The 18,716-nt window shown below is 38.4% G+C and overlaps 1 long non-coding RNA gene across 1 annotated transcript; it reads right to left on the bottom strand.

Moving 5' to 3' along the window:
- Positions 1-876: 876 nt before the first annotated feature.
- Positions 877-16,144, bottom strand: LOC130564157 (uncharacterized). The gene is made up of 3 exons (XR_008964207.1): positions 16,004-16,144; positions 12,598-12,793; positions 877-1,120 (listed from the first exon to the last, which is right to left on the bottom strand). It is a non-coding gene; the product is annotated as an uncharacterized LOC130564157 (long non-coding RNA).
- Between the last annotated feature and the right edge of the window lie 2,572 nt (positions 16,145-18,716).

Consider the following 18,716-nt stretch of genomic DNA (forward strand, 5'->3'; position numbering starts at 1 on the left):
CATAAAACATACAGTGTGCATTTGTGAATCTGAGGTAAAAAATTTAACATTTTTAGTTTGTTTTGTGGAAACAGTGTAGAAACGATGTTTGTTCCCATGTGCACATCATTCTTACGGCTATTGACTTTAACATAATGTTGTTCACAGGTGTTTACAGGTTGGGTGCAAAATACAGTCATAAATTCATTGTCCAATTGAGTAGTAAAGTCAGACTGAAGTATTTGGACACTGGTAGTTTGTGAGGTGTGTTTTGACTCATGTAACGCAGTACAACAGTCTGTCAGTCTGCACATCAAGTTCCACAAACAAATTAATATAATTGCTGTCGCAAGCCGGAGATTTGAGAATTCATGTTCAACTATAGTACGACGTCACATTAACTAGTAAACACAGAATCAAAACAATATTCATGCGTGCACACACAGTTTTAAAGCTACAGTGTATTAATAATGACTCTATGTAAATGCAATAATTTTATACAAAGATAATTTTTTCTACCTACCCCTAAACTTAACCCAGACACAAACCAGTTGGCATTATTAGATTTATAGCATAACAGTATTTGACTGATTTGATGTTTCCAAATTATGTTCTAGTTCAGATGTTCTCAAAAATCTGAATTCAATTTCATTTAAATTTAATTTAGTTGTCATTATATTTTGATGACATTGTCAGAAAGTTTAAGTATGGGCCAAACTTGTACACAGACATACACATACACTTAACTGTTACAGGCAACAATACTGATCTATTCTGACTGTTCTATGTCATTCAAGATGAAAGAGTTTATTGTCATACACTCTTCAAAATAAAGATGCTTAAAAGGTTCTTCACAGCAATGCCATAGAAGAACCCTTTTTGGTTCCACAAAGAACCATTCAATCAAAGGTTCTTTAAAGAACCAGCTCTTTCTTACCTTTTTATCATCTGAAGAACCTTTTTTCGCCATAAATAACCTTTTATGAAACAGAAAGGTTTTAGGATTTTAAATGTTCTTTATGGAACCATTTAGACAAAAAAAGGTTCTTACGGCATCATAAAGCACCTTTATTTTTAAGAGTTCACGTTGAATGTTTTCAGTGAAACTTCTTCCTTTGCAAATCCTCCAGCGACCACTTACCTTCATTATAGGGAAAAAAGAAAGAAAAGAGCACATGCAAATTATACATATACATATGTGAATTATACGCTTTTTGAATTATGCATACATATTTACATGCACATCCATGAGTACTTGTATAAAAAGTGCACACATAAAGTGCAGTATAAACGCAAATGCAAACTTGTACAGTCTCATACTCAACGTAAAAGTATAAGACCAATAGTTACATTTGTGTAGATTAGACGTCTATAGTCATGTTTCTATTGCTACTAGTTCCAGAGGGGAAATTACTCAAGAGACACTGATATTGCTTTTGTCATCACAATCACCTGTTAGATGTTTTTCTTATCATCTGATCAAAGGTTGTCTGCACACAAATTCTGCACATTATTATTCTTTTTGTGCCCAAACAACCCACCATGTGTTTTGCTACAGACAACACAAACTGTCTACGTGACCCATGTTTCTGCTTCAAGGTTGTACTTATCGGAGAGCACAACTTGAAGATATTTTTCACAGCATTAGACCTTTTAAATGACCCGAGCTTGATTTATTGAAAACTTTCATCCCTTCTGCATGTATCGATTGTAGGTAGTCTCTAAAATAGTGTAATGATCAGAGAGGGTTATTTATGACGAACTCAATATGCCCTGTCGCAATTATCCTGTAGGCAGTTAGGCACGATTTTTGTGTCCCCAACCATACATTTACATTTACGCATTTGTTTTAAAAGTTCCCTTTGACTAATCTCTTAGCCGTTGTTTAGAAAACCATTATGAAACATTTGCGCATCACGAGTCCAGAATAGATTTGCTTTGTTAATGTTGCTTGTCTAAATCTGAATGCAGTCATTATGATTGTGTACAAATAAACTACGTTACCGTAAAGCTAGATCACAAAGAGCAATGTGTACGGTTAAGGTCATAATGAAGATATATGAGAGGTAAACACTTTGCAATGCAAGAAGAGATATGTTTTCATGACCTATGATTAAACCCCAGAAACACTGTATGCTTTGGAGGAGTACTTCATAGTGTGTCATAGCTCAGAAGAGGACTCCTGATTTGTTTTTAGGACACGCTCACATGTCTCCCGGTGAACCAAATACGCAGACAGAAATTAGCCGTTTGTGCAGACGGGTGTAGTCTTGCAGTGTGATTTTGATTGGCATTGGCTTGTGCCATTTCAAAGTACACAGAGATCTTTAAACCGAAGGTCATGTGATCCGCATGGTATGAACAAGTTGTGTAATGTCAAACCTATTGTTGACCTCTGCCATTGGATTGAATGTGAGAAAAAAAACGTTTTGACGTTTTACGTAATCTAACCTTATTATCTTGCCAAAAGTGTATGGTACATTTATTATGACGCTTTTAAATTGATCAAATTTTACATCAGTCTTTATTTACCATGGACTGTTGCATAAGAACACATTTGTTTTGCAAAACGATGCATGCTTTGTTCAGAAAAAAACCTTTTCAATGTACAGTGTTGTGTTATATTGTAAATATAATAATAAAGAGAACATCATCATTTTTGGAGCAAGTTTACAGGGCTAAAAAGCTTCCTCTGCTACTTTCCAAGTTGCCGCCTAGTACACTCCTTTTTCTGTGAGTTATTCCATGATTCTTAAATCATTCCCATCAAAACCGTAAGTCGCTTTTCCATGGAAATAAACTAATTCAGCATTACATAAAGTTTGATGAGTATTTTCTTTTTTGAGTGCAACATTTCCTGAGTTTTGAGTACTAATATCCTTTCATTTGACTGGATTACATCAAATTTCCACTTAAGGAACAATAAAAGGAAAATGCTACATTAGAGCTTATTCCATTGATTCCCTAAAAATATATAATTTAGCATGGAAACAGAACGCATGATCAAACTACCCCCATGTCATTTCAAACCTGTGCAACCTTTTTCCTGACCTAAATAAATAAATGTTGAAGAATGTTGACCCTGCTGTATTGTGACACGTTGAAAGTGAATGAAGCTTTTATTTTTCCACAAAAAAAGTAATGGGTGAATATGGGTCATTTTTGGGTGAACTCCAACCATTCCTTGTGTTTTCTGTGCTTCTCAACCTTTCTTGTGATCTCTTGGTGATGATGTGATGTTTTATGCGTTGTGTGTTTTTGTGTATGTTTGTTAGTATCGGTTGTACAGTGTGAAAACCAGAAAGGTTTTTGCTTTCGCATCGTTGCACACGCATAGCACGTACATGGAACAGTAGGACTAATATCTTTATTTTACTATCAAAACAGATACGAATCTCTATAACAGAAGCAGCACGCAACTCGACCTGGCACTGTGCCCTCCATAAACACAAATACATTGTCAGCACATTTCATTTGAAAAACATCCCTTCATACTAATGAATCATGAACAACAACACTTAAAGGAACAGTTCACCCAAAAATGAAAATTCTGTCTTCATTTACTCACCCTCAAGTTGTTCCAAATCTGTATAAATTTCTTTGTTGTGATGAACACAAAGATATTTGGAAGAACGCTTGTAACTAAACAGTCCTTGGCCACAATCAGGACAAAGAAATTTACAGTATACAGATTTGGAACAACTCGAGGGTGAGTAAATGATGACAGAATTTTTATTTTTGGGTGAACTGTCCTTTTAATTCCAAAGCAAATAGTTTATTATATTACAACTTTCTTAATATTTGGGCAAAAGCTTTGTTGGTGTAAACGTTAAGTGCTTAATATCATTAGAGTTGTAAACTGTGTGCTAATCTTTTGTTTACTAGACATTAGACTTTTAAAGCCACAGGGAAAGTTTTTTTTTGATGGAAAAAGTCCGGCTTTGCATTAAAAAAGGATGAATAAATCTGTTTGTGTGCTGTGATACAGTACTTTCTATGTAGACAAGCTCCAAATACAAGGGTCATGTGAGTTTAAGACTGCAGTACCATGAGTGAGCCATAGGGGGCCCACTTGTGTACATGTTCCCCAACTGTACTAAATGGTCTTTGTCTAGGAAGTCTCCCACACTTCACTGGCACTTCACGGGAAAGCAGAAGTTTAAGTGGGGCCAGTAAACTTGGGCCTGTCACAAACAGCACCCACAGGCATGTTTTATAATCCAGTACTCAAATAATAGACAAAGATCTCTTAAGAACCAAAAGCAGTCATTCTTATTACTTTCTGTAATACGTGACATTTTCTAAAGGGTTGTCCCATCTGTCCATGTGAATTTTGCAGACTAATGGTGCATGCACTTTTCCAATAATAGAAACAAAAGCCTTTATTATAATACTAAACTTAAATCATCCATACACACTGAACATGCAGTGGGTGACAGTGATTTTTTTGTCAATTTTGTCAAAGAGTCTGGACGGACCAAACCATCTCAAAAGAACCAGCTTTATCACAAATATACGTTTGACAGGAAATGTTGTCACTCGGTTGTGTTAGGGGCGTTGTTCATGTAATATTTGCCATCAGATATGGGGAAGTTGCGTTTGCGAAAACCTCAGGGTTTTTCAATGTTCTGTCTTTAGGCGGATGGGAAAATCTTACAGTGGTCATGTGATGTACTTCTGCATTCTGCAGAGGTATAAGAGCAAGTGAGATCAAAATAAAAACCGACAGTACGGACTGAGGCAGCAGTCGCTATAGTGATGTTTGCGTTATGTGCCAACCGTGAAACTGTTCTAAGTAATGTTGAAAACGTTATCCACTGCATCTTTCTCCACGTATTTGCTTTATGGTACTTATTTTTTACATTATTTTAGATCGGAAATAAAAGATTTTAGTATATAACTTCATAGACTTTTTTTAGAAAGTCACTGCTACCTTTAAGAAATTATTATATTATATTATATTATATTATATTATATTATATTATATTATATATTAGATATTATTAAGCTAAAATTTAAAATTAAATTTAGTGTTTCTTTGACACTGTTTGGTCAAATAAGAGGCTTTTGTAACGTCAAAGCAATACAAGATCACCCACTAGTCCAACCTAACCCAAAACAGTACAAATTAGTGTCTTACATCTTTTCGTATTTACATTTTAATTGGGTACAGAATGTTCCTGAGCTCTCAAACCAAAACAAATATAGACTTCCGATAGTAATTTATAACAACTATGCCTAACCAAACCACAGACAGAAATCGTAGAGCCACGAACTTTAAGGCTTGTCTGGAATGTTTCTGAAGACGTCCAACATTTAGGACAGCGGACTTGAGTCGACCAAGTGGCAATAATTCCCAGAACAGAAAAAACAGATTGATTGACAAAAACACTGCTATTTTGATCTGTTTAAATGGTTTGTTTTCTGCAAATCTGTTTCTACCTTTCTACCACCATAAACATAACCTTAACCAATTTGCACAGCTCAAAAGACACCCGATAAATAAGGCATTTGGAAATGGAAACAAATTTGATGATTTTATAGATCTCATCCCCATTTAATGAGATCTGTTTGGTTACTGACATTTTCAAATATCTTCCTTTGTGTTTAGCAGAACAAATACATTTTGTGGTCACTTGAGGGTGAATAAATGAAGACAGAATTTTCATTTTTGTGTGGAGTATTCCTTTAAGATTTATAAGCATGCTTTCTTATTTATTAATTTCAATATGATGATATCTACAGCAATGCCTTCACTCTTAATGTGTCTTCACCTGTAGCTCTTCATCAATCACATATCAATCTTTAAGCCAATAAGAAAGCCACTTTGTACATGTCACACCTCAACAATTGTGCTCATGCAGAAGTTTGTTTAAAAATGCCCAGAGCAAAGTCAGACCGCAAATAATACAAGTGACTGCTTAATTGACTGTTAAATGCTTCACAAACACCCGTTGGCAGCAGGAATGCAGCTCAGAAGACTTGTTGAAACATAAAATGTCATCGCTGTGGTTTTACTACCACACCTGAGCACTAGAGAAAGAGAGAGGCAGACGAAAGCAATGTGTTAAATGTAACAGTTTTTCAGAAACAGGATTGATTACTTTTTAAGTAATCAGTAATGATTATCTGGGGACTTGAATGTTATTTTTTGTGTGTTTTCCTGATAAGCAGTATATATGGTTGTATAAATATTATGTATTGGAATTCACAGTATCTTAAAGAGCCCATGAAGCTGATCAGTTTTTTTCCTTTTCTTTGAAATCTTTATATTGAAACAAAACAAGTGAAAGCGTTGAAAGATTCTAGAAAGCTCTCAGTTCATTTTAACTGATGTGACCGTACATGGCATTTGTCCCGGACACGATCTGGCCAGGATTTCTCCGGAGGTCTCATCTGTCCACCGCATGCAGCATCGAGGTTCTCACATTTCGGTTAAAAAAAGATTTTAATTTCTCTTAAGACGTATTATCATTGTTGTTTCATTCATAACAGTTGCTTTTCTGAAATAAAACCTGAACCTCAATGACATGGCCAGGACGCGTATGGTCACCCTATTTTAACAACTTTTAAGAGTACACTAATATCTATATAGCTTTGAAGCTATTGAACTCTGATGAAAAGCAAATCAAATTTTGGTTTCCCAGGGCTAGAAGTTATTTGAAATTTTAGTTTATTTCAAGCTGGTTTTTTGTATACTGTATATTTTGTGTATTAGTCACGTGCATTATAAAGACATACAGTATCATTGTGTTAAATGTGGACTACAGTACAAAAGGGTATTACTTTCAGGAAACTCTGCAGCAATACTTTCAAACTAAGCTTTCATTGTATGTTTCTTCATGAAAAGCTAATGTAAATGTTCTGCACGCATCGCTCGTGTGCGGGTCCACACCTCTACACACGTGAGAGCTGGTACATCGTGTCTCATTCCCTGCTGTTTTCTAAGCAGAGCACTCAGGGCCGGATTATCCAATGGGCATTATGGGCACAGGCCCAGGGGCCCATGCGTGCTTGGGGCCCAAGAAAGGGGGAGAAAATGTTTTCGCTATATTCATTCTGCCGTGTGCCTCTCTGGCCGCACACACGCTAGTGCGCACACATAACCGTGTTTCTAACGTACGCAAGTCTGTCTCTTGATTTAGTAACTTTTACAAGCCCTTTAGCAGCTTTTGTTCAGAAGCACAATGCGATAAATCAAGCGACTTTCCGATAAACTTTAGCTTTCAGTGGGAAAATGTCCCCCGCGAGTGCTAGGTCTCTCTTTCCTCGCGCAGGGATCGTCTCATTGAGCGGCAGGAAGAAGCAGCACATTCCACAGGTGACTCCTGAATGAAATGAGTACAAAACAGCATTTCCAACAACCTGTCACTGTTATCGACTGTTTGAATGTGTAAACATGAACCCATTTCGTCTGTAAATATGTACATGGTTACCATGACAGAGGTTGTGTGAAAGAATATAGCCAAAATCGCCGCTTTTTATAGAAACTGAAAAGATGTAAATGAGAACGGCTTTGTTGTGAATATAAGATATAGGTTCAGTTAGAATACCCTCACGGTTGTCTTTAAAATCTTAAAAAGGTAAGAGTTTTTTTACATGTATTTGGTGTGTCTTCGCCAATAATTAATTTTATATTGATGTTGATCAGGTCTATCTGCCTTAATTTACCGACTTTTAGCCTAAGTTATTAGAAAATCCAGAGTGCTTTTACATACATTGCAAAATGTTTACTTACACAGACTCGTAACAGTATAACTAATATTCGTTAATGCCGTTTACCATTACACGCTTACATAAGAACGTGAGTCGCGAAGTGCTTGTTACACAAATAAAGTTGAACAAATGGACAAATTACTCTTATAGTATAATCATTGACAAAGTCTGCCCTTTTATTCTTAGAAAAATGAATATGTTTATGTATGTGGGGCGGGGGGTCTACAAGACACTTGTGCCCAGGGGCCCCTGAATTCTTAATCCGGGCCTGAGAGCACTTGTTTTGTAAATGTTCCCTTCAGAGAAGCAAAGATCGGAGTGGGATGCTGTCAAGAGGCATTGTGAATGGATGAACAGTTTGTTCCAGACGCTCTGGTCCCGTCGTCTGGCCTGGGGTCTTAATCCCAGTGTAAGAGTCAATTAAGATGAAGGCCCAGCTTCTTCAAAGAGGAAGGGGTTCAGTAACTCAGCAGTGTTCATGTGACGCATGCTGTGCCATTATAAACCACACTGCTCATCTCTGTGCGTGCGTGATGCAGAAACGCTAGTGTACCCTTTCAAGTGCACCTGTTACCACCGTGGGTGTTTCCTGTCAAGCGCTCCGTTTTTCCCATTAAAGGGGGAAGGAAAGGTCGCACTGTCCCCACCAAATGCCTGCCGTCAGCGGATAAGGTCTGGTCAGCAGTCTGGAAAAACTCCTTCCTGTCCCTCTCTCCCCTTATTGCCGTGCCAGCGTGATGCCTCTAATCTTGTCAGCGGTATTCCCAGCACTGGGACGAATGTACCCCTGGCAGGCTAAATTCACACACATGCATGGAAACCTGCCCAGGTACAGCCCAAACCGAGTTCTTTTGCAGGACTTTTCTGTACTTTAGGGAGAACTCACGACACAGTTAGCCTCTAGAGCAAGTGTTATTTTTTTATTCACTGAGCATGTGCAGTCCAGTTCAATTGGGTTGTGCTTGAGGATTCTAGTGATCATGGCAGTGTTTTTTTTCGGATCATTAATAGTACGCTAGATTGTTAAAGGGATAGTTCACCCAAAAATGAAAATTCTGTGATCATTTACTCACCCTCGGGATGTTCTAAACCTGTATAAATGTCTTTGTTCTGCTGAACAGAAAGGAAGATATTTGGAAGAATGGTTATAACCAAAAAGATCTCATCCCCCATTTACTGCCACAGTAGGGAAAATAAATACAATGGGAGTCAATGGAGGATGAGATCTGTTTTGTTACTGACATTCTTCCAAATATCTTCATTTGAGTTCAGCAGAACAAAGAAATCTATACAGGTTTGTAACAACCTGAGGGTGACTAAATGATGGCAGAATTTTCATTTTTGGATGAACTACCCCTTTAAAGTCTGTTATGGCCTTTTTTAACCAAGATGCATTGTTAAATGTTTAATAGTTATGTAAGTTCTCAGTTACTAGGCCAACACACTCCATTTGTGAGGGTTGTACCCTGTTTCAGGAAGTGGAAGGGATGGGTGTCACACTGTGTTTCCTTCACGGGGAACGTTTACTTACTTTTGTTTGAAGTAAACGAGAAGAGTTCTCTAAGGAGTTCAGTCCAGACTTGTTACATCAAAACTAAAAGTGGGTTTTTACTTTTATGTACAGTATTTGTTTTTTTATACCATTATACCTAAAATGCATATCAGAAGTGTTTGCAATAGATATTACACAGCAAATATAATATCATAAATTGTATTATTGACGACTATTCCAGATTATTACACAATATTTGTTGATGTGGGCTATTTAAAATCCGGTGAATAATTCTAGATTGCATATAAGAATGATTGTTTACGTTTATCTGAAATTACAGTAACTTACATTCTATCAATAAGTCAAGATTCAGAATGCTCTAATGCAGAGATGCCCAAACTAGGTCCCATGGGCCGCCTTGCCATTGATGGAATGTGGGGAAAAAAATGTGGGGGGTTACTAAAATGTTAATTGAATATAGAAAATAAAAGATAATTTGACATTTATTTAATATAGATTTTTTTGATATTTTAAAGTGCAGGTTCAACACTCAGTGAACAGGCGATATTGGAGAGATTCACAGTTGGCAATATAATGCCATTTGGAATAATGCAACATTCACTTTCAGCCCATGGTCCTCAATCAAGTTTCACTTCTGGCCCTTCATAGAAAAATGTTATGCATCTCTGCTCTAAAGCAATACTTATGAAGAGCTGGTGTAAATAAAACCTATAATGTGAAGAACGTACATAACTGTATATATTTTTAGGCATGCTGATATCTTTTTAATGCAATCGTTAACTAAAAAGTTGCATGGCGCCAATTGATTACTGTGAATATATGACTATTCAATTCAACATAACAAAATATCCTAGCATTTAGCTTTTTTCAATTATAGTAAAAAATTGATACGGTCACATGCCTTATCAGAAAAGGAAACCTAATCAAAACTTAACAACAATACTTCTCTAATAAGGTAATAAAATATTTAGATTCTAAAAACAAATACCAAATAAAACCACTTTGACAGAAAGGATGTACAGTATGCCAGTTCTCTGCCTTATCAGTAGACTTGTAATATCACATATCACCAGCAGGGGAGCCCTTGTCTGTTATGTAACTTTAGACCACAGTCGTCTCGTGTTGCATGTAGGTGGATGTGTGGTTTGAGGCATTTGGCATCGATCATCCATCATCTTGCTAAATATCTCACAAATGTGAAAAATGGCTTTAGTGAAATAAAATTCAGAGATTTCAGAAGTTCACATGCAGTCAAGATGTGCAATCTTCAGCCTGACAAGGCACTTCTTCATACGGTGTCAGTCTGCAGTTACCGCTGGAATGGAGAGGCTGCTTATATAACACGAGCCATTGAACGCTTGTCAGTTTAGGATGAAAACTGTGACATTTGAAGCAGCCTGTCAGGTTCTCTCGCACATTATTGTACCTTCATTGGTTAATTGGTGATTTGCAGGCTGTGTCGCTGCTCGAGGCGAGTTTTTGTACTACCTGAGTCTTTTCGTGGAAAATATTGAATCATGCTGCCAAACAGAGGAATTCAGAGAAACGTGTGATATATGCACAGACATCAACCTGTCAGTCATCACTTGTGCTTTATGACTTCTAAGCATTTTTTATATTTGTGTTGCACAGTATAGGGATTCTTTTGTCAGATGTCATTGAGGCTGAGAACGTGGATTCAGTAGAAGTAAGCAGTCGTCTGTATTTACATGCATTTTATTCTTCCATTTTAACCATAAAGTCAGTCAGTTGAAAAATGTTCATTCTTTTCCTATTTACTCACCTTTGTGAGACCTGTGTGAATTACATTCTTTAATGCTACACAGGTTTTTCCACAGGCTTTTCTTTTCCACACAGTAAAAGTGGATGGTGACAGTGTGGCTTCAGAACACTTGAAATATAGTGTTTGTTTATAGTAAAAATGTAAATTAAGGGATATTTCACTTTGAAAATAATTTTATCATGTACTCACCCTCAGGTCATTCCAAACCTTTATGACTTTAACAAAATAAGATATTTTTAAGAACATGTATTGGCCCCCATTGACTTCATTGTATAGAAACGAAACCCCGGAGACATCTCTCAAAATATCTTATACTGTGTTCCTCCGAAGAAAGAGTCATATGCAGGTTTTGAACCAGAGAGGTTATTTTTTGAGTGAACTATCCTTTTAAAGTATGCATGCTTTTATGGTGTTCTGTTGGTGGACGCTGGTCACCATCCACTTTCATTGTAAAACAAGCCGAACCCAAACATTCTGCATTCTTTGGTGATACACAGATGGCAGGGAAGTATATTGAATATTGTGACTAATTTCATTCTTGTGTGAACCATGCTTTCTGCATATTTCATGCATATTTTGTAGAAATAGGGATGGTGAGATTCAGAGAACAATGAAATGATGATTTTGTTCTGATAAGGCACAATTTCAACCGATTATGGCTCTGTTTGTTGTAGAATGCATCATAGGCCATTAACAACTCCTGGTTCATTCAGGACCAGACCTACTACTGTATGTGTAGTTAGAAAGTGCTGTGTACTCAATCTGCAATGCTGCATATCTAAATATATACACATACCTGTATGTCGTTTTTATTTACCAACAAGTGTTGCATAGCAACTACATACAGTACACTGTTAATTCAGACAACAGATAAAGAGTGGGAGCACTACCTCTCAGATCAAGCAAAAATCGTGCAGTTTCATTATGACTCACCACACAAGATGTGACTTGGTCAGCGCACACTGGTATAACACTGTTTGTATTGTGTTTGCTGTGCTATCGCTTCAGGAGATCCATAAATGGACACCGAAGCTTATCTGCTGCTTTTCTCTGTCTGAACGAGTAGTTTTGGCTAGCGATCTTGTTGATGTACCTTGATGCTTCTTGTCTGAATGCAGCCTCACCTGCAATGGCGTAACATGAGTGGAGCAACTCAACTTGTTTTTAAAGCACCAAGAGCAAGTAAAAAGTGTTGGCACATTGATAGACACCCCGACCCTGCGATCTGATTAGAGAACCAGGCAAAATGCCAAGGAACAAATTTCAAAAGAGAGTCTGCTGTAACCCAGTTTTATGATGCATTTTAGTGCCGCGAATATTGATGGATCCAAATAACAACGATGCAATACCATCCAACGGCTGTCTTGAGTTCTATATTTTCAGACTCCGTGGCCATGTCAGGATATCAAGGAATAGATAGTAAGCCCCTTAAAAAGCATTCCTGCACTCAATTTTAATTGATCTAAAATGACATTATGACTCATTGTAGGTGCCACCACTTTGACTCATAGTACTCTCTTTGGGATGGTTCATAACTGATAAGTATCTATTAAGGCAAACCCAGAGCCATTCAGATTAGTTGTGTTCTACAAACCTAGTGACCTACCTTGCCGACTACTCCCTGCACGGGGAGCTCACTGTGTTTTGTATGCGGTGTGCAGTGCTGAAAGGTGCGGGAGCAGCAGACCGGATGGAGAGGGTGGGGTTCAGCAGATTTTCAGGATGCACCGATCAGCACGCAGGAAACAGACCAGGAGATAAAGCGGAATGGCTTCTTCGGCATTGCAAGTGATATACAGCGTCTGGAGACACGAGGAAGGAAAATGAAAATCTGGTTGAGGGAGTAAAGAAGTGTAGGTTAGAGAAGAGACATTCACGAGTTCACCTCGCAGATAATAAGGTGGGACAGATAGTATGCGTATGTGGCATGCTGTCCCGGGGCGAGGGCTCCGAGCTCGGTGATTCAACCCGAACTCGGAGCACCTGCCCTTGACCTGGGAGAGGGCACCGGGCCCGGTGTGTCTCGGTCACCCCCGGTGCTGAGGTGACACGGGATAGTGGTGTGGAGGAGGGATGTTGCGAGACATTCTGGAGAATGGAGGCAAGACGGCTTGACTATTTATATGGCTGATAGGATGATTGCTGTGATTGCTAATCGATAGCCAGCCGAGTTAGTTATCTGCACGTACTCCTCCTGAACCTTGTTAATAAAACATCATTAATCAGCGGGAAATGCTCGATTTTATGTTCAAGTTTAAAGTATTTTCTTTCATTAATATTAAAATGTGACATAAAATACATATTCAGTTCAGATTACGTAATAACATTGGCATTCACACAACAGTCCTGCCAATGACCGTACTCCGAACTTGCATCTGGCGTGAAGGCGATCCGAAGAAAGTCCTAGGCGATTGCCAAGACTTGGTCTTCTTGGAGCCAAAATGCAATATCTGTGCTTTAGTTATTGCCAAGCAACTCTTCCCTGCCATTCCATTTATATCCCAAATAACTAATATAGTGACTTTAGGAGTTCTAATCGCGCTCTGCGCAAGCACAATTTCCTAATATCAATCACAAGTGATCCCGGCTTCTGTAGATAGTCCAAAAGAGAAGCTACACTTTAGGCTTGTCTAATCTTCGAAAAACTCAAAATGCCTGGCAGCTCAATCTAGAAAGAACATACTAATAACTTTCCAGCTATACACACATTTCATTCCCTGCACTCTAAAAAATGCTTATTTTTAACGCAGCATTGGGTCAAAAGGGACGAATCCAAGTTTGGTGTCCGGATTAATTTATATGAATTATATTATATGAATTAATAACATTCAGAAAGTTAAGAAATATTAATTTAATCTTCAGCATCGGTATCGGCAGGTAACGCTCTGAATAATCGGTATCAGTGGATACGTTTTGTATCAGTGCATCTCTAAAAAGAACCCAGCATGTTTTAGAGTGTAGTATTAGTTTGTCTTATTGAAGTAAATATCAAATTCTGTTACATAAGCAGTAAATGGGACACAACTTAAACACCAAGTATCATAATAAGGACTGAGAGAAACACTGACACATTATCTTTCAGCAAAAGTTTTACTAGAACAAAGTTCATCTTAATGCTAATGGGCTTTTATTAAACAGCCTGAAATCCATTTTGGTTAAATTTTATCAGTCTGCAAACTTAGAGGGGGTTTTCATTAGTTAACATGCGTCTGGAGAACCAGACTTCAGGATGCCATCGGGTTAATGTTCTAACTCCCTCTTGTGTGACCCAAATTTTGACTCATCATTTCCAAGTAAATCTGTGTGCCTGTAAACCCTTAAATCTTCTTTTTCGTGTTGTTGTTGTTGTTGTTTGCGCTGTTACTGATCCATTTACTTAGTCTTCACCATAATAATAAAAAACACATGTGAACCGAGCACAGGATGGAAATACTCCCTCAGGAGTATGCACGCCGGCTGTGTGTTTTGGTTTAACGCTCTAATTTTAGCTAAAGCTGTATTCAGATTTTGGAGGCCCTAATTTGAAGGAGGTAAAAGTCTTCATTCATCATGGAACGGGCGCGTCCAAATGGATGGCAGCTCAACGGGAGATGTAGGTCATTGAGCGCCATAAGAGTACCAGCGTGTTTACACTGGAAAAGTCCCGGCAAACAAGGCGTCTGAAAATAGGCTAGCGTAATGCGTCAGGACCTAATCGCTTCTGAAAGGCTAATATGTCTGCAAGATGTTAGTCGTCTGACCCCTGGCTACTGAGCGTCTAAATAAAACCATACTGAGCCTAAGCCACTTTGGAGCGGATGGTCTTCATTGAGGCCTTTAATTGGTTTACTATGTAACAATAATCTTCTGTGATCCTTTGTAGGAGTGTCTAGTGGACGTGTTCTCTTGGTGTCAAACCATAGGTCACGCATAGGGGTCACCAGTTTCTGAACACAAAGCAGTCTGACATAAACATTGCATGTTTCAACAATGTTTTGTAATGTAATTTCACATTTATCTACAGACATTGAGTCGGAGTAAACTTTGACAGAAACATAGTTTGACTAACAGCTGTATTTTGCTGACACCTCACCTAATGAAATATGTAAAGTGCACATTCAGGTTTCTAGTGTGACGTCAACAATTGTTTGTCTGTGTGCCTGACAATCTATCCTTTAAATTTTTGTTTGGTATTCCATAGAGTTATGAGCCTTCAATGACTGTAATGGTCATTGTTCCAGAATAAAAAACATTCATATTTGTTTGTAGTCTCAAACCCAACTTTTGTGGATTGTTTCATCTTTAGACAAATAGATGAGTTCTGGGAAGTGTTAAAATATATTTGCTTTAATCACAGCTTTTTTTTTCATTATGTGGAATCATATGGAAAATGTTTTCAAATGCTGTGTGTGGTTTCTTTGTGTGCAGATCCTTGAACAACCTAAATTAGGAGAATGAGAGCCAAGTTCAGCAAAACGCAAAAGACATGACGTGGCCCTTTCCATATATAATGAGGGGTTCCCTGTCTGGGTACAAAAACAGGCAGCGTCGAATGCTTGGACAAGTGTGTTTTTCTCATTGGGAAACAAAGACCTTGGTAACCGAGCTGTGAGTCATCTCAAGTTGGTTGACTGATTTTCAGTTTCCCCTGAGAGTACTAGAGGGAACAGGGAAGAACCAGATCCAGCTGGTTTGCAACTGCTGGAAGTGAATGGGGAGTATAGCGGAGGGGGTACGCTATATTAACTATACCAGCAGAAGAATAATACATGCTCTTTAAACCATGTGTATATTGTACAGTAGTAGTTTTATTATCAAAATATACATTGTAAAAGATAAGTTTGAGGATCATTTACAGTGAATGATTTTGTAAACCAAAGCCGCCTTCATTGTGGACAAACAACTTTGTTTTCCCAACCCTTTAAGGCCCATTAACGTGGACGGCCAAATAAGGAAATACAGGAAAGTGTCTCACGGGTAAAAGTGCAAACTAGGTTTAATGTTTGACCAAATTTAGAATTCATATGCCTCACCTGTTTATTTAGCCAGGCGGTTGGGAGCCCTGCCCATGAAGACCATCAAATGGGCCATTGTGAGAGAGGAGAAATGAATGAATTTGCTGCACCAGCATCCCACTGCAAACACATTAGGCCGTGATCTCGAAAATATCTCATTCAGAAGCATGACATAATGCGTTTCTTTTGCTCTTCGGTGGTAATGTGGGCGTGGGGAGCGGTGGTATGACATCTTAAGCAGCCAGTCATTTTGTAGAACCCAGTGACTGTTGTAGTAAAGACTGATGCAAGACGTATGAAGCGTTTCGACAGAAAGGTGGAGGGACTTTTAGAAAACATTGGTACGAGGGGAAATGCCCTTTTTCAGCGCCCTGCTTGGCACCCACAGGTTGAAATGTCATAAATAAATGATTAGCACAATCAAAAAAGCAAAACAGATTTTGTGCAAACTGCAAAGCAATGCAATGCATTGTTTATGAATTGTGCCGCGGCTAATGGTTTGTGTTGCACGGTGCAGAAATCTTATGTGACAGTAGAAAGCACATGGCAAAAACGTGTTGCATTTACATGCCCTTCCCCTCGAAACAGCGCTGACTGCGTCATCAGGGTCAGCCACTTCCTGCCGTCACTTCCCCCGTCTGTGTTTACACTCACTGTGTGCGTTACCATAGAAACAGTCCCCTAGACTACAGAGATTAAACAAAAAAAATGTAAAATCTAATCTTGATTTGACCACACCATTTAGGAAACTCTTGTTATTCTGCCCTCTCGAGCTGCACGGAACGGTGACCTGAATTACTTCCAGAAAAAAAACAGACCTTGAAATGTTTCTGTGACGTGTTGTTCACACTTGTTTTAATTGACAGCGTTCTGGTGTCCGCGTTAGGTAAATGATGAAATGTAATGATGTCTCATGCTTTTCCTGGACTAAGTGAGGTGTTTCTGCCTGTGGTCGGAAATGCGCTTAGATCTCAGATCATTGGACGTCTATAAATGTTTAACATCTCATCCGGGGGTTGAGACGTTGGTGGGTGGGTGAGAGGTTTCAGCTTGTGACAAACTAATTGTGGACAGCGATTTATCCCTAGCAGTCTGTTGTGAGCTACGTAACGGTGACGCCACATGTCCACATTAGTTAGGTTGTTTATAGCCAATGTTGTCCACCCACATTATACATTATAGACAGTGCTTCCTCTAGACTTTGTTATAGTGACGTTGGAAAGCATTTGTTTGGTTAAATCAAGCCCTTTTACAAGAAATGACACGATCCAAATTTGTTTCCCAGTGAAAAGCAAAACGCAACGTCAGGATACGTGGGCGAATGTTACAATGGCTTAAGCTGCATTCAAAACTGAAAGGAACTTCGTGTCAACTATCACTTTCCCTTTAAGGAAAGTACCCTGTTTTCCCGTAAACGGGTCATGTTTCCCCAGGATCATGTGAACAGGTTTGCACAATTATGGATCCATAAAAACATTCTTGTCGTGTTGCTGTGCAGAACTGTTTGAGGTATAACCCATGTGTGTTACATTGTTGTTTACACGGGAAGTGTTTAATCTTGATCTCTGCTCCAGGAATTGTGCCAGAGGACGTTAGCGCATCGCCGCACATGGCATCATGTTAAAGCACATGTTATCGATTAAAAAAGCCTGTCCTTTTTACTTGAGGTGTATCTGCACGCTCTTAGTTTAGTAGACAGGTACAACACCCTTGTAGAGATTTTTTGATTAATGGTTAATTTGAGCTCACACATGAAGTCCACAAATCAAAGTTGGCGTGTTTACTCTTGTAGTCGTGTCTCTCTTGACGAATGGATGACTTTGCCCTTACAAGGACACGATCATGTATGCTCGCTTACAGCTCTGTTAATGTTACATAGCCTGGGACAATGTGTAACAGCGTTCGCTTCCGCTTTACAACATAATGCAATAAAACATGCCAGATATCTTTAACACAAAGATATTTTTTAAACTTTTCTTCTGATCCTGTCATTTTTGTTCTATAGTACACAATATGAACCAATGCCAATGAAAATATGCATTTTACATACACTCACACTGTGTCTACACCGGACGCGACCGGCGCGACGCGACACGACAAAAGTCATTAGAAACGCATTCGAACACATTATAATTTTAAATTTTGTCGACACTGGGTGCGGCGCGATGCGACAAACTTATTGAGAACAAGCAGGTTGTCATGAGTCCGGTGTAGAAACGGTGTCAGAGCCGTTGAGAGAGAGAGAGTCGCGTCAACTCCGTTGACTCCAATGGAACAGTTTTTTCATTGCAATAGCGGTTCATGGAGCTTCTCAATAGTTCCCGGAAGTTACTAGAAACGCATGGAGCTGCGGCTAAACAGACCAACTGAGGTAAACTTTTAACACATTTAAAGACGTAAGTTGTTTAATGATTTTTTTTACAGAAATAAAGAATTAAAAGTAAAAATATAACTTCCTGGAACTATCTGAAGGCTCCATGAATCATGTGTCGCTCGAAAAATGTGAACTTCCGTTGTCGCGACTCGCGACTATCTCTCAATGGCTCTGCAAACACTGTATAAAAATGTGATCAAACATTTTTTACATGCTAATGTTTTTAAATCATGGTTTTTTTTCATCAAAATAATTCAAGAAATATTATTTTAAGAAACCTTTTATATCAGTAGTCAATATTTAAAGGAATAGTTCACCCAAAAATAAAAATGGTCATCATTTATTCATCCTCATGTT

The sequence above is a fragment of the Triplophysa rosa genome, linkage group LG13 (genome assembly GCF_024868665.1).
Source record: "Triplophysa rosa linkage group LG13, Trosa_1v2, whole genome shotgun sequence".
In the NCBI taxonomy this organism is placed as follows: domain Eukaryota; kingdom Metazoa; phylum Chordata; class Actinopteri; order Cypriniformes; family Nemacheilidae; genus Triplophysa; species Triplophysa rosa.